Raw genomic sequence first — 15,281 nt, forward strand, 5'->3', positions numbered from 1 at the left:
TATAATCTGATGGTCTTCTTGATTTTTGCATTTAAAGTCTATTAATCTGTTTTGCCACTCTGTGTCTTTGAATTGGGGAGTTTAATCTATTAATATTCAATATTATTACTGCAAATGCAGTACTTATTTCATTTTATAACCTTTGGTTTTTATAATTCATATACATATATTTTTGTTTCTCTTTTTACCCTTATGGTTACTTTTACTGATAATCTTCATGTTTTCACATTACTTCAAAATACTCTCTCCTGTGTGGGCTATGATGTGGACCATTGACCATGAGGTGCAGCGATGCTCAGAGATGTATTCACCAAATGCAATGAATGTGTCATGATGATGGAGGAGAATGTTGCTATGGGGGGAGTAGTGGGGTGAGGGGGGTGGGGGGTACATGGGGACCTTATAATTTTTGAATGTAATATCTAAAAAATGAATTAAAAAAATAAATAAATAAAAACAAAACAAAAAAAACCCCAAAGTACTCTCTCCTGTCTTTTTCTTTCAACTTGCAGAACTCCATTTAGCACTTCTTGTAGAACTACTTTCTTAGGACAGATTCTCTCAGTTTTTGTTCATCTGCAAATATTTTATAGTTTCTCTCATTTTTGAAGTACTTTTTGCTAGATAAAGGATTTTTTGCTGGCATTTTTTCCTCTCAGTACCATAAATATATAATACCACTGCCTTACTACCATGGTTTCTAATACTAATTAACACTTAGCATTATTGAGGAGGACCTTTCTTTGCAACAAATCACTTTTCTCTTCCTCCTTTCAGAATTACTTCTTTATCTTAGGCATTTGACATTTTGATTATGTGTCTCACAGTAGATCTATTAGGATTTATTCTGTTTGGAGTACATTACACTCCTTAATGTGTATTTATACCTTCCATAATAGTTGGGGGAGTTTTGGACATTATTTCTCAAATATTCTTTCTGCACCTTGTCCCTCCTCTAATCCTTCTGGGGTAACATAGTTTGTGTGCATTGTGCTGTCATTCAAATGCCCAAGGCTTTGCTCAAATTTTTCCTTACCTTTCTCTATTTGTTCTTCTGTCTACTATTTTGCAGATTCTTTCTTCTGCTATTCATATCTTCTGATGTATCCCTCTGGTGTATTTTTAAATTATATCTGTATATAATTTAAACTATATATAATTATGTATAATCATATATATATGAGCTTACAAGACAGTCATGCATAACATGCAAAATTCCCATACATCTTCCTTCCACCAACACCTTACATTGCTTTGGAACATTTGTTACAGATTATGAAAGGACATCATCAAAATATTCCAACTTCTGAAACTCTGCTGAAGTGTTAATTTCTTCTCTTTACTGGGCCATATCTTCCTGTTTCTTAGAGTGTCTTGTAGTTTTTTATGATGTCTAGGCTTCTTATTATCATGATGAGTTTACCCTGAAGGTCAGTTTTTTCCTCTTGCTTAAAGATTTTTGTTGGTTGGCTTTGTGTTAAGACTCTTCTTAGATACTTAGTCCACCTTATTCTAGGACTTTAGAAGGGCCTGTGATTAACTGATCAGATTTTTTCAGCTATTCTTCATCTGATACTTGCCCTGGAAATGTGGTCAAATTTTTGAAATTTTATTTTTATATATCAGGAGACAGCTTTTGTTCCTTGGTTCCTTCTATAAGAATCTTGAAATGTTCAGTTTATTTCTCTTTTGACTCTATAGTGTTCTACATTCCTTTCCTTGTACCTAGCTGTTTAGTCTGGAAGGCAAATTCTGGGATTTGGTCATACCTGAGTGACTTTCCCAGGCCAGTATTTCTGAGCCAAAACAAAGCCATGAATCCATGAAGGGGGTTGATAGCAGCTTCAAAGTGCCCAGGATAGCTCCCTAAATCCGTGCTTTCCTGGCCTGCTCAGGAAATACAACCTAGCAGCTAAATGTCCCCTGCACCTTTGAGGAAGCACTGCATCTGTAATTCTGCACCAACTCTGAACCTGTCCAGGGTGGGGTTTAAACAATATATGCTGCTGCTTTTGTCTGGGATGTGCTGAAAGAAAAGTTCAGAGCCAGTACCCAGGGATCCAAATTTGCTGAACAAAAGCTGTGATCAGTAATTGGCTATGCCCATTCTTGCTTTTGGGAAAGAAGAATTTTATGTCCCTTTCTATCAACAGTGAGCAGGCCAGGGACTGGACCTCAAGGCATCCATCCATGAGAGTGGGGGATGGGTGCCCATAGCCATTGTGCAGAGAGCACACCTCACTGTTCTTCACCGCAGTTCATCAGCCTTTTCCTCCTCCTCTTCCCTCGATGCTTTACAGTGTTCTTCCAGCCTCTTGTGTCCCAGAACAGTTATTTCAGATAGTACCTGCCTGTTTAATGGCTATTTTTGGAAGGACTGAGCCCTGGTGCCCCCTACTCTGCCATATTCCCATCTCTACCTGATTGCTAGTTTGACCCATATATCAAATGTAGACAATTTTCAATTACTTTATAATTTCTAACTGGGATTTCTTATTGGTGATGATGTTAATTCCAAAGTAGAGTTATAGTGTTGTGTAGAAATCTGTCACTCTGATCCAGTTCTTCTTATGGCTTTATCAAGTTTGATTTATATAGTTGAATCTGATTTGTTAATTGAAGCTTAATTTAGAATTTTTATTTTACTTTTAAACTGAAGTTTTATTATTAAAGGGGGTCACTATCTTAAGAATATCTTTTTTTGTAATATCAAAATTGTTTTGGCATGATATAGTTTGACTATCATTTTATCTTTATTTGCCCAAGTTACCATTTCCCTCAGTGACTTTCAGTGTTTTCATTTCCTTATGTTTAAACAACCTATAACCTGATACATACCACATTTAAAATATTATGTGAAAATATTGTCTTTTGCTTATAAAACTCAATGTGAGTTATCGATAATTATGATATCTGAAATAATTTCTTCCACCTGTTAAAAAAAAACATTATTTTTTAACATTTTCCCTTTTGTCATATTTTCTAAAATGAATTTTTTGTTGTGTAAAAATTTATTGTTTACTGGTTTTCTAAAAACTAGTTTTAAAGGTTTTGGTAGAGACTGTAACATCAAAACTTAACATACTAAATTCTAAAATAAAGATTCTATAAAATCATTAATTTAAAAGAAATTTCACTGTGATCAGTGAGCATTGTACATTATTCTCTGCAGAAAATAATCTATACTTACTGACATTAATATTTGTACAAACCTGTATTTAATCATGACATTCTGTAAGTTTCTAAATTTGTTTATATGTTACATTACTTTTGAGGTTCATTCTCTATACATTCTACCTTTCTGGTCCATAACATTTAATAACACTTCTATCTAGCAAGTTATATTACTCCATATTATGTGTTTGAAAATTACTAATTTTAAAAGTAGCAAATATTTAAAGATAATTACTGTTGAATATTTGGAATATAATAACTGACCAAAAATGATGTTTCATAAGATTAAATAACAAAAGTATCATACTAGTTAACATAATATATTTATTTAATTAGAGTTGGATTGCCAAAGATGGAATAACAAGGAATGGATTTATACCTACTTAAAACAATGAGGTAAAAATATGTGAAATAGTATTTCTCATGACATTGGTAGTGAAGCAGTTGAGGACAATAGTCCATGAGAGAAGAGATGAAAATGAGGTGATCCCCATGCTTGCTCCAGTTTCTGCCTTGAAGGAATTTCCAACTCATGGCTTAGGTTGCTAATTCCAGGCAGAAGCTGTCAGACTCACTGAGATGAGGAAATAAAGCCAGAGTATGGAGGGGTCAAGAAATTGAAACTTCATAAGACAGATGATCAGAGAGTACAGAGCTGCACAGAGGTTAAATCCTGGGGATCTAGAGAGGCTCCCATCAGGTACTTGGCCAATTATTGCTCAGTACATTAGTGTAAGGAAACTCCCCAGGGGTGGAGAGAGAAACCCTAAAAAATAGTATGAATAGCAATCAGTGATGGATGCACGTATCCAGGAATTGTCCCTGGCACCAAGAGTCAACTAGAAAATATAAAGACACTCTGGGTATTGGTTACAGTACACAGGAATATATTGTCTTGATAGTGGGGAGAAACTAGACTGATGACCACTGCTCCTACCCACCTTTAAGTATATTTTAAGCAAGTCCCCAAAGACTCAAACTGTTTCTAAGTAACATAACCGAGCCTCATAGCAAAGTTCAAGAGTATTTATATGAAAATAAAAATATCCAGGATTTAAAATGATAAAATTCACAGTTCAATAAAAAATTACCCAGCATGAAATGAATTAGGGAAATATGACCCTTTGTAGGAAAATAACCAAGTCATTGTAAACCTGATACAGGCAATATAATTAGTGGAAAAGATACTGAAACAATTATAACCATATTATTTTCCCATATAGTACACATGAATCTAGTTCATACTTTTTAAATATCTTAATATATTGTGTGTTTTGATATACTATAGTTTTTCAAATCATATTATTTAATTGACCTAGGTTTTTACAGTTACAAAAATTAATTCAAGGTATGTTCCTGCATCACCCACTTTGCCACTGCATACCTGTGGTTGTATATTAATAAGATAAACCCACAGGTTCTATGGTCATGGCATTTGTCCCTGGAGTTTAGTGTCATGTCAGTGGGCCTTCCTTTGGAATTTGTGTTTCTGAATGTGATGGAGTTGGACTCAGATGTGACCTTTCTACACAGGTCTCTTCTGTCACTTTTATTGAACCTGTGGTTGGTGCTAGGTTTGGTTTATACTCAGGAGACTTGAATCTCTGAACTGGCTATGTGCCAGCTGGGCCCTGAGACTCAGCAGAGTTGCAACTCCTACTCTCTGATTCATTGGACTTACTCATGTCAGCCAACAGGGAGGGGAAAATGGTCAACCACCCCACCAGGGAACCAAGAGTGCCTACAACAGCAAGCAGAGGAATTGCATCCATCATCCATGTGGAATCTAAAACCCCTCTTGATATAGCAGTGGAGTGGACATCATACACACAGGATGTATTGCAAGGTCAGATGCTTGACATTATATACCCTGACATAAACCACTGAATGGACTGGGAGAGAGTGTAAACTACAATGTAAACTATTATCATGGGGTATAGCAGTGCTCCAAAATGTATTCATCAAATGAAATGAATGTGCCACAATGATGAAAGAGGTGGTTGATGTGGGAGGAGTGGGATGGGGGGAAATATATGGGAACCTCATATATTTTAATGTAATACATTTTGTGATCTATGTATCTTCAAAAAATACAATTAAAAAATGATGGGGGTGAGGAGTGAGGTGTATGTTTTTTAATGTAACATTTTGTGTGATCTTATGTATTTTATGTTTTAAATGTAATATTTTCTGTGATCTATTAGCTTTAAAAAAGATAATTAAAAATAAAGTAAAAATTAGGATATATTCCTTTTAAAACTTTTACTGAAATATAATTCACATATCATAAAATTCACACTATTAAAGTGTGCAAGTCAGGGGTTTTATTAGATTCAGAAGGTTATGCAATCATGGGTACTATCTAATTCTAAAATATTTTCATCACCCCAAAATAAAATGTATATTTACCCATTTTAATCATTTTTATAAAATTTTATTGTTGATTCTAATAGTTATTTTTACAGTCTGATTGCAATCAATTTATCAGATATATTATTGCTACATATATAAATATATATATATTTGTATATATAATGTCATAATTCTTGCAAATATTTCTCTCACTTCTATGATTCTCTTATTCTATAATTTTTTTCCAATTTCTTCATGTCCTTTGAAACAGAAAATTTAACTATGTTTTCTGTTGATACATGTGTCTTAGCCCTCTATTTATTAAAAGAATGTCTAGTGCAGAGCCACAAATATTTACCCTGTTGTTTTCTTCAAAGATTTTAATAACTTATCTCTTAGATTTAGGGCTATGATCATTTTTAGTTAATTTTTGTATATGGTGTGAAGTAGAAGTACAATTGCATTATTTTGCATTTGGATATTCAGTTGTTCCTTGTACCATTAAATGAATAGATTATACTTTCCCCAATAAATTGTTTGCTCCCTTGTCAAATATACATGTTATCTATATGTACAGGAAAAATAACTTGAAACTTGGAAGATATAAGAAAGAACAAAATCAAATTTCTAATGGCTTAAGAAATAAAATATGTGAATGAATACACCAGATGGGAATACTGGCAGATAAAGCATTGAAGAAAAAAGATTAGAGAACTTGAAACAGTAATAGAATGTATCTAAAATGAAACACAGTGAGAAAAAGAATAAATAAATAGTGTAAGTGTTCAATGGAAGAAATTCAAGTGGCCCAATAGTCCTGTAATTAGAGACCTCTAAGGAGAAGAGAGGGGAAAAAGTAAAAAACACAATCCATTCTTCAAAAAAAGGAGAACTCATCAAAAACAGTCCAAGATAAGAATAAATAGTAAAGGAAATTCTGTAATCATAAGGATAATAATGGCAAAGCAGAGCATAGATAAACATAAATGAAGAGCATAAGAAATGATGATATATTGGGAATTACATAAGGCTTTTTTTCTTATTATTCAATCTCTTTAAAATATCATTGTGCACTTAATATATCCAAATGGTACAGTTAATAATATATGGGAAAAAATGTAATGAAACAGCAGAAAAGTCAAGAGCAGAGAAATGAAAAACTAAAATTGTGAAGGTCTGAGGTTGTTTAGAGAGGGGTAAAAGATTGCTGTATAACAGAATTTATGTTGAAATACATGTAAAAAAGAGTTGTATTGAACATTACAGAAAAGTATATAAAATTAAATTACAATATTATATTCAATTTAAAGAAAAAGGAACAATGATCATTGAGACAAGTATAAAAGCAAAAACAGGTGATAGGTATAAACCTAACCACATTTATAATCATGATATGATATCAAAAGTAACTGGACTAAAGACCTCTATTAAAAGTAAACATTTTTAGACTATGTAAATATGTAAGGACAATATACTTTGTCTATAGAAATTACACTTAAATATAGAGAAACAAGCAGGTTAACATTAAAAGATGACAAATAGCATATGATATTACATAGAAAATATCATTTTTTTGAAAAAAATATATATATATTTCAGGCAAAATCAATTTTAGTGCAAATAATATTACCAGGACAAATAAATGTCATTTCATAGTTTTTAAGATGTCTGTTCATCAAGATGTAATAGCAATCCTAAACATATGTGCATCTAATACAGAGCATATAAGTATATATCTAAAACAGTTTAAAATGCAAGAAGAAATAAATAAGTCCATAATTATTTTGAAAATGTTAACACTCTTCCCTTAATAATTGATAGAATATATAGACAAGAAAATCAGCATTTTATGTAAGATTTGAACAGCACAATCAATGAACTTGACCTAATTTTCATTTATTAAATACTACATAACAATAGATGTATACACATTTATTTTACAAGTGCATATGGAAAATATACAAATATAAACCATATTTTTAAAAAATTCTATAGAATGCAAATCACATAACATATGGTTTCTGATGATAATAGATTAAAATTAAGACTCCATACAGGAAATATATCATGACAGATTCAAATATTGGAAGCCAAATCAGTCACTGCTAAAGAATACATGGGTCAAAAGGGAAATTAAAATTGAAATTAAAATAGTTTTGCCCTTAATTAAAATAAATTCAAAATTTGTAAGGACAAGATCTAAAGAAGTGATTAGGGAGAAATTTGTGGCAGTAACCTACACTAGGAAAAGAAAAACATTTCAAATTAGTGACCACAGTATTAACTGTAACAAGCAAAAGAATAGTATATTTAACACAAATAAACAACAGAAGAAAGAAGGCAAACAAAAAAGGCCAGCATAAAAATCCATGAATAATGATATAACACTAAAGACACCAAAAGCTAGTCCACTTAGATAATAAATAAAATGTTTAAATTTCCAGGCAGATGGAATAAGAACAAAGAGAGATGAGACAAATTACTGAAAATATGAATGAAAAAATTGACATCCCAAAAGATTCTGCAATCATTAAAAGGGTAGGAATGGGATGATGAAAACAATCTTTTGCCACTGATTTGGACAAATTAAGGAAATACAGAAATTTCTTCAAATATCTAACTACCAGAAGTCATGCAAGAAACAATGGATAGCTTGAATAGGCATACTTCCATTTAGAAATTGAAATTATAGATTAAAACCTTCCCATTACAAAGACTGGTGAACATTTGTATTACTTGTGATTAAACCAAGTATTTACAGAAGAAATACCAATATTGACAGACACTTTTCCAAAAATTGAACTGGAAGGGACAATTTTCAATTCCTTCCTGAGATCATACCAAATATAAAAAGACTGCAACAACAATGAAATGGAAGCTCTATATATTCTTCTCATGAGCACATAGATCATTCTCCAGCTTAGCCCACATGTTGGGTCACAAAACAAGTCTCAGTAAATTTTAAAACGGTTGAAATTATGCAAATTGCTTTTTCTGACCATAATGAAATGATGCTGGAAAGCAACAAAGAGGGTAGAGAAATGGAAAAATCACCAATATAGAGTTGGTAAACAATACATTCTTAAACAACCAGTGTGAAAAAGAAAAAACTGCAATGCGAATCAGTAAATATCTTGATATAAATATAAAAGAGATCCCAACATATCAAAACTTAATGAGATGAGGTAAAGGCAAGCATGAGAGGGAAATTTATATCCCTAAATGTGCATCACTATTGCGGGGTAGTAGGAATGTGGAGAAGCATGGGGAAGATATAATTGGAGTGACCATAATAATACTGTAATATTCATGCATCAATGCCAAAGATGTACTGTATTGATGCTGGGGTGGGTATGGAAAAAATGCACCAAATGTATGCTTTGGAACATGTTTGCTGGTAATAGTCTGATGATATTGTCTCATAATCTGTAACAAATATTCCACCACTGTGTGGTGTGTTGGTGAAGGGGTGTTGTAGAAAAATTCTACACACGTGCATGATTGTTTTGTAAGTTCACAACTTCTGTAATAAAAATACATTAAAAAAAAAGAAAGAGCTAAAATCAATTAGCTATCTCCATACCTGGAGGAACTAGGTAAAAAAGAGTAAACAGGTCACAAAGCAAGCAGAAGGAAATAAAGACTAGAATATTAGTAAATGAAATAGAGAAAATGTCAATAGAGAGAATTAACAACACCAAATTTGGTTCTTTGGAAGATCAATAAAATTGACAACCTGACTGAGAAAGAAAAAAAAGGGAAGCACATAAGCAAAATCAGAAATGTGAGGGGGCATTACTTCTGCTCTCATGGAAATAAAAAAGAATACCAGAAGAGAATATTATGAGCAATAAATTAGACAAAGTAGATGAAATGGAGAAATTCCTAGAAACACAGGAACAATCTACAATGACTCTAGAAGAAACAAGATTCCTCTACAAAACAATTAAGAAAGACTGTGTTAGTCATCAAAAAACTCCCAAGAAAGAAAAGCCAAGGGCAAGATGGATCAGTAGTGAATTCTCCCAATGATTTCAAGAAGAATTAATACCAACTCTGTTCAAACATTTCCAAAATATTGAAGCAGAGGGAACATTACCTAACTCATTCTATGAAGCCAGTATCACCCAAATACTTAGTTTTTGGGCTCTGCTGAAATAGTCTTGAATGAGAAATATCTTTATAACCACAACCACCATGTCAAATATAATTTTAAATAATGACATGAAATTTTGCAAATTAGGGATTTCTAAATTAGGAGTTATAAAAATTTTAAGAAATAATTAGACTGGATATTTAGTCTGAATAATAGTTCAAGCTTGTCATTATAAGTTGGAAATATGAATTTTGTTGGAAACTTCCAAGAAGATATTTATGCTCAGTTATTTTAATTTGTTACTATTAACAATTTTATTTCATTTGAATATCACTTTCCATGGTGGTTTTGTGTAACATCTTAATTATTTTTCATTTTAATGATAAAGGTCAAGTCTTCATACATTAAGAATTCATGAATGAAAAAAATTTGAGAAACCTTAATCTACATCATTACTGCACATTTGTATAGAAAAATTTCCTCGGAGGAATCTAAATAATTTGATGTAATGTGAAATGAATAAATAAATAAACAAGCAAATAAATAAATGGATAAATAAATAAATACAAATAAAATCAGGCTAAATCATGTTTGGTGTAGCACTTTCCAATGGAAACCCTGACTTTATAAAATTATAAACCCACTTTGAGGATTTTGAATAAGGTTTTAAGTTGAGTGAAATTTGACTAGGACAACCAATGAAGTCAGAGACAATATATTCCATGAGGCCATTATCAACTGGTTGCATATTTTGGTTGCTTTGTAAAATAATTTTTAGACATGTGAATTTACAGGTTGCTATTATAAATGGAAATTTTTCATTAATTCCTCCTCAGATTACTCATTACAAGTGTACAGAATCACTACTGATTTTTGCATATTAATCTTATTCCCTGCCACTTTGCTGAACTTGTTTATGAGTCCAAATAACTTTATTGTAAATAAATCTAGACTTTCTATATATAGGATCATGTCCTCTGCAAATAGTGAAAGTTGTACTTCTTCTTTTCTAATTTGGATGCCTTTATTTATTGTTCTTTCCTAACTGCAAGAGCAAGAACTTCTAATACAATGTTGAATAAGAGTGACAACAGTAGACATCTGTGTCTTGATGTCTGGATCATAGAGGGAAAGTTTTAAGAATTTCAACATTGAGTAGGTTAGCAGCTGTGGAAATTTCATATATGCCCTTTATTATGTTTAGGAAGTTTCCTTCTCTTCCTATCTTTCAATGTGTTTTTATGTAAAAAATGATGATGGATTTTGTCAAATGCCTTTTCTGCATCAATAGAAATTATCATATATTCTTTTTGGTTGATCTGTTAATGTGGTTTATTACATTAAATGATTTTCTTGTGGTGAATTATCCTTCCATACCTGGGCTAAAGCCCACTTGACCATGGTGTATATATAATTCATTTAATGTGTTGTTGGATTCAAATGGCAAGTATTTTATTGATGATTTTTGCATCTAAGTTCATTAGAGAGATTGGTCTGTAATTTTATTTTAGCGTCTTTATCTGGCTTTGATATTAGAGTGGTGTTGATTTCATAGAATGAGTTAGGTAATCTTCCTTCTGTTCAATTTTTTTGGTTAATTTTGGGTAGCATTGGCTTTAGTTCTTTTGTGATTTGTCTATTGATGCCTTCTATTTCTTCCATTGATGTAAAGTGCCCACATGTTTCTAGAAATTCATGCTTTTCATCTAAGTTGTCTTAACTTGCTGGCATTATTTTTTATACTTTCCCTTTATGATCTTTTTTATTTCTGTGGGGTCTGTGATGATGTTCCCTCAAATTTCTGATTTCTTTTATTTGCATCTTCTTTCTTTATTTGTTAGTGTAATTAAGGGTTTGTCAATTTATTAATATGTTCAAAAACAGCTTTTGGTTTTGTTAGTTCTATTATTATTATCCATTTCATTTAATTATGCTCAAATCACTGTTATTTCTTCCCTTCTGCTTGCTTTGGGAATAGTTTGATGTTCTTTTTTTAGTTCCTCCAGATGTGCAATTCGGTCTTTGATTTAGCTTTTTCTTATTTTTTAATGTAGACATTCAGGGCTATAACGTTTCTTCTCTGCCCTACATTTGTGGTAACCCTTAAGTTCTGATATGCTTTGTTCTCATTTTTATCACTTTCAAGATATTTACTGATTTCTCTTACAATTTCCCCCTTGACCCTTGATCCAATAAGTGTTTTAAGACTATGTTTAGCTTCAAATATCTGTGAATTTCCCAGTTCTCTAACCATTATTAATTTCCACCTTCATTCCACTGAGGTAAATATTTATTTTAAAATTTTATCGAGTTTTATTCTATGACTTAACATGGTCTATCCTGGAGAATGATCCCTGAATACTTGAGAAGAATGTATATCCTGCTGTTTGACATGCAAAGTTTTCTGTATGTTAATTAGGTCTGGTTCCTCTAACATATTATTAAAGATCTCTATTTTTATTGATAGTCATCTCAGATGTTCTGTCTATGGTTGAGATGGGTATATTGAAGTCTCCCACTGTGAATGTACAGGTGTCTATTTATCCTCATTTTTTGTCAGTTTTTGCTTCATATATTTTCAGGCACTTTGGTTAGGTGCTTAATTATTTATGATTGTTCTTTCTTCTTGGTGTGTGTTTGTATATATATAGTGTGTATATATCTCATAATTGCATTTAAAGCCTATTTAGTCTTATATTAGTAAAGGTACCCCAGCTCTTCTTTTGGTTACAATTTGCATGGAAAATCATCTTCCAACCTTTCACTTGTAACCTATTTGTGCCCTTGGATCTATGCTGAGTCTCTTGTAGACAGCATGTAGTTAGATCATATTTTTTAAATCTATTCTGCCTATTTTATCTCTAAATGGGGAACTTTGATACATGAATGTTCAATGCTATTACTGTAAATATAGTGTTTTATTTCATCCATTTTATCTTTAGGCTTTTTTTCTGTGTGTCTATCTTATTTTTATCTTTTTACTCTTTTAGTTACCCCCAGAATAATCTTAATTTTAAACTCTGCCCAAACCTCACTTTGCTACTTTTTTTTTCCTTTTCAGGTTGCTGTATTTTCTTTAGTATTTCCTATAAGCTAGGTCTCCTTTTGATGAATTCTCTCAATTTTATCTGTGTTTTATTTTAATGTCTTCTGTATTTTTGAGCAATTTTTTTTCCTGGATACAGAATTCTTAGCTGTTTTTTTTTCTTTGTACCTTAAATATGTCATACCACTGCCATCTCACTTCAAAAAGTTTCAAATGAGAAATCAGCACTTAATCTTATACGTATCCCTTGTATGTGATGGATCTCTTTTCTCTTGCTGCTATCAGAACTAAAAATGTGGAACACTTGACAAATTTGGGTATTATCCTTGAACATGGGTCATGCAACATTTCTCTGTATCATTCTAATTTTAGTGTATGTGCTGCCAAAGAGGGCAGCCTACCCTTTTCAAGTTTCATTTTTCTTGATTTAGCTTTCTCTTGGTATAAACTTTACACTGTTTTATGGAGTTCTGAGAAATTTGGTTCTGACACTTTATTTGGGAGAACAAGATTTTGGAGCTTCATCCTCACCCTCTTAATCTTGCTGGTCCCCAAACTATTGGTTTTTAATGAACTTTCCCCATTAGGTAGAAATTAGTACTACAATCTCAGTTTAAATGAGCACATGAATCCCTTGTCCCAAGTCATGGTTAATGATCATTTCTGTCCACACTAGCCTTTCTTTTCACTAGCAGTGCCACATATGTCAGCAGATTCCAAAGCAACTAGTCAGTTCCTACCTGGAGGAAGTCCATCAATGCATGTACCCCTACTCTAGCTGTCTAAACCTCTCTCAGAGCCCAAATTCTGTGGAGGCTGCAGTTCTTACAAGTGGCCCATAAGGTTTAATCTGGGAGATCATAGAAAACTGCTTTATTGACAAAATTGCATGATACATTTGTCAAGCTTTTTGTTTACTCCCCTGTAAGATTGCCATCTAGCCCTCTGGGGTTCAGGCCTGAGAATACCTCCAGCCAGAGGGTATCAATGGGCAGTTCCCAGAACTCACAAACAGCAATATTTGCCTGATGGCCTGATGGATTGGCCACCACAGAATTGGAAGATTACACTCAATATCCACCCACCCAGTATAGCATACTGTTGTTTTGGTGTGAGCCAATACTTGTGTCGGGAGCAAGACATCTATAAGATTCACTGGCAAGGACCATGACAAACAGAATGGACAATGGAAGCAGCATGGAGCAAATTCATGGAGACTCCCATCTGGAAATGGAAAGTCACAACATTTTGTTGTCTGGATAATGTAGTCCAGATGCTGATGGTGATGCAGAGTCATGGATTTTCAGCAACAGTTTAAGTGCTTGCAATGATTTTCAATTTATATGGAATATTCTATATTTAACAGCAATTATACACACATTAGAACATACCAGCAGAGTGTAAACTTTACCCCAGAGAATAACAGCTACCCAAACAAGGGATATAGGTGGAAATGAAAGGCTAAATTTTACTTAAAGGGTGAAGATTAAAAACACTGCAGAAGAAATCACGGTGGAGTAAAAAGAGTAGAAGGATAAATAAAGAATTCATATAAAATAATAAATCATTTTTCCAATTGGGGTCATTAAAATGGGGTGAATAACAATGTTAAAAAGGAAATGAAAAAGATGATCTACATAACTCAATTATATTTGTATGCTATTTTGAGATTTATTCTTCTAGCCATCTTTATGACTTACCTTTTTTCTGTGTCAGTATAAACCTTCTGCTTTCCCTAGTGGAGGCACAGCTTAGAAAGCAGTAAGAACGGTTTAACTAAAAACAATTCTATTAATGGTGTTTTGGATTACCATTAATAATTGAAATTTGATTTAATTCATATCTTTAGATTTCCTTGGGAGGAAAATGTAATAATTATCTATGGAAGTAAGAGACATTTAAGATGAACATTTATGTATTTAGAACAATAATTTAAATATTTAAATTAAACATAAACTAAAAGATAAGCTTCTTGAAAATGATTTTGTTAAAAAAAATGTGGCTTCCCTGCAAACCTCTTGTTATTAAAAGTTAAATTTTTGTTTCATTTTTCTTATTGTAAGCCTATAATTTACATGCAAATGACTTTACTGATATATTTTTTAGGAGGGCCTGAGCATTGAGATTTATTTTCCAGTAGTGTGAAAATATTTCTATGATCTAATAAAAATATTTTTTTTCATTGATTGTGTCCTGTGGATACTGAAAACTGATGAATGAACAATCTGAAACAGTCCAGTCTAACCTCATTATCATTGTAGTTCAGTTATCACTGAGCTATAAATGTTTAAATGAGCACTTAATGTGAAACATCTGAAAGCATATTTTGATTTTCTAAGTAGATTTGAATGAGTCACTAACAAAGGTCATCTTCTTATGGGAAATGAAGGATTACTGTCCTATGACTATGTATCAGTTACAGCCATGTAAACCACTTGGATTCAGAACATAGAGTCATCCCTCCTTCCTCTTCCCCTGGTGTAGTAAAAACAATTAAACAGGATAGAATCTTAACAGTGAGGGAAACTATAGATGCTATAATGGCTGGAATAATGAGATGATGTTTTACTGTTTTGGGAAATGCAGTAAAATTTCTGTTATGAAATATCTGAA

The 15,281-nt window shown here is 32.3% G+C and overlaps 1 non-coding gene across 1 annotated transcript; it reads right to left on the reverse strand.

Moving 5' to 3' along the window:
• Nucleotides 1–12,957: 12,957 nt before the first annotated feature.
• LOC131273582 (U6 spliceosomal RNA) lies at nt 12,958–13,062 on the reverse strand. Its single transcript, XR_009180849.1, has one exon. It is a non-coding gene; the product is annotated as a U6 spliceosomal RNA (small nuclear RNA).
• Between the last annotated feature and the right edge of the window lie 2,219 nt (nt 13,063–15,281).

The sequence above is a fragment of the Dasypus novemcinctus genome, chromosome 15, assembly GCF_030445035.2.
Source record: "Dasypus novemcinctus isolate mDasNov1 chromosome 15, mDasNov1.1.hap2, whole genome shotgun sequence".
In the NCBI taxonomy this organism is placed as follows: Eukaryota; Metazoa; Chordata; class Mammalia; order Cingulata; family Dasypodidae; genus Dasypus; species Dasypus novemcinctus.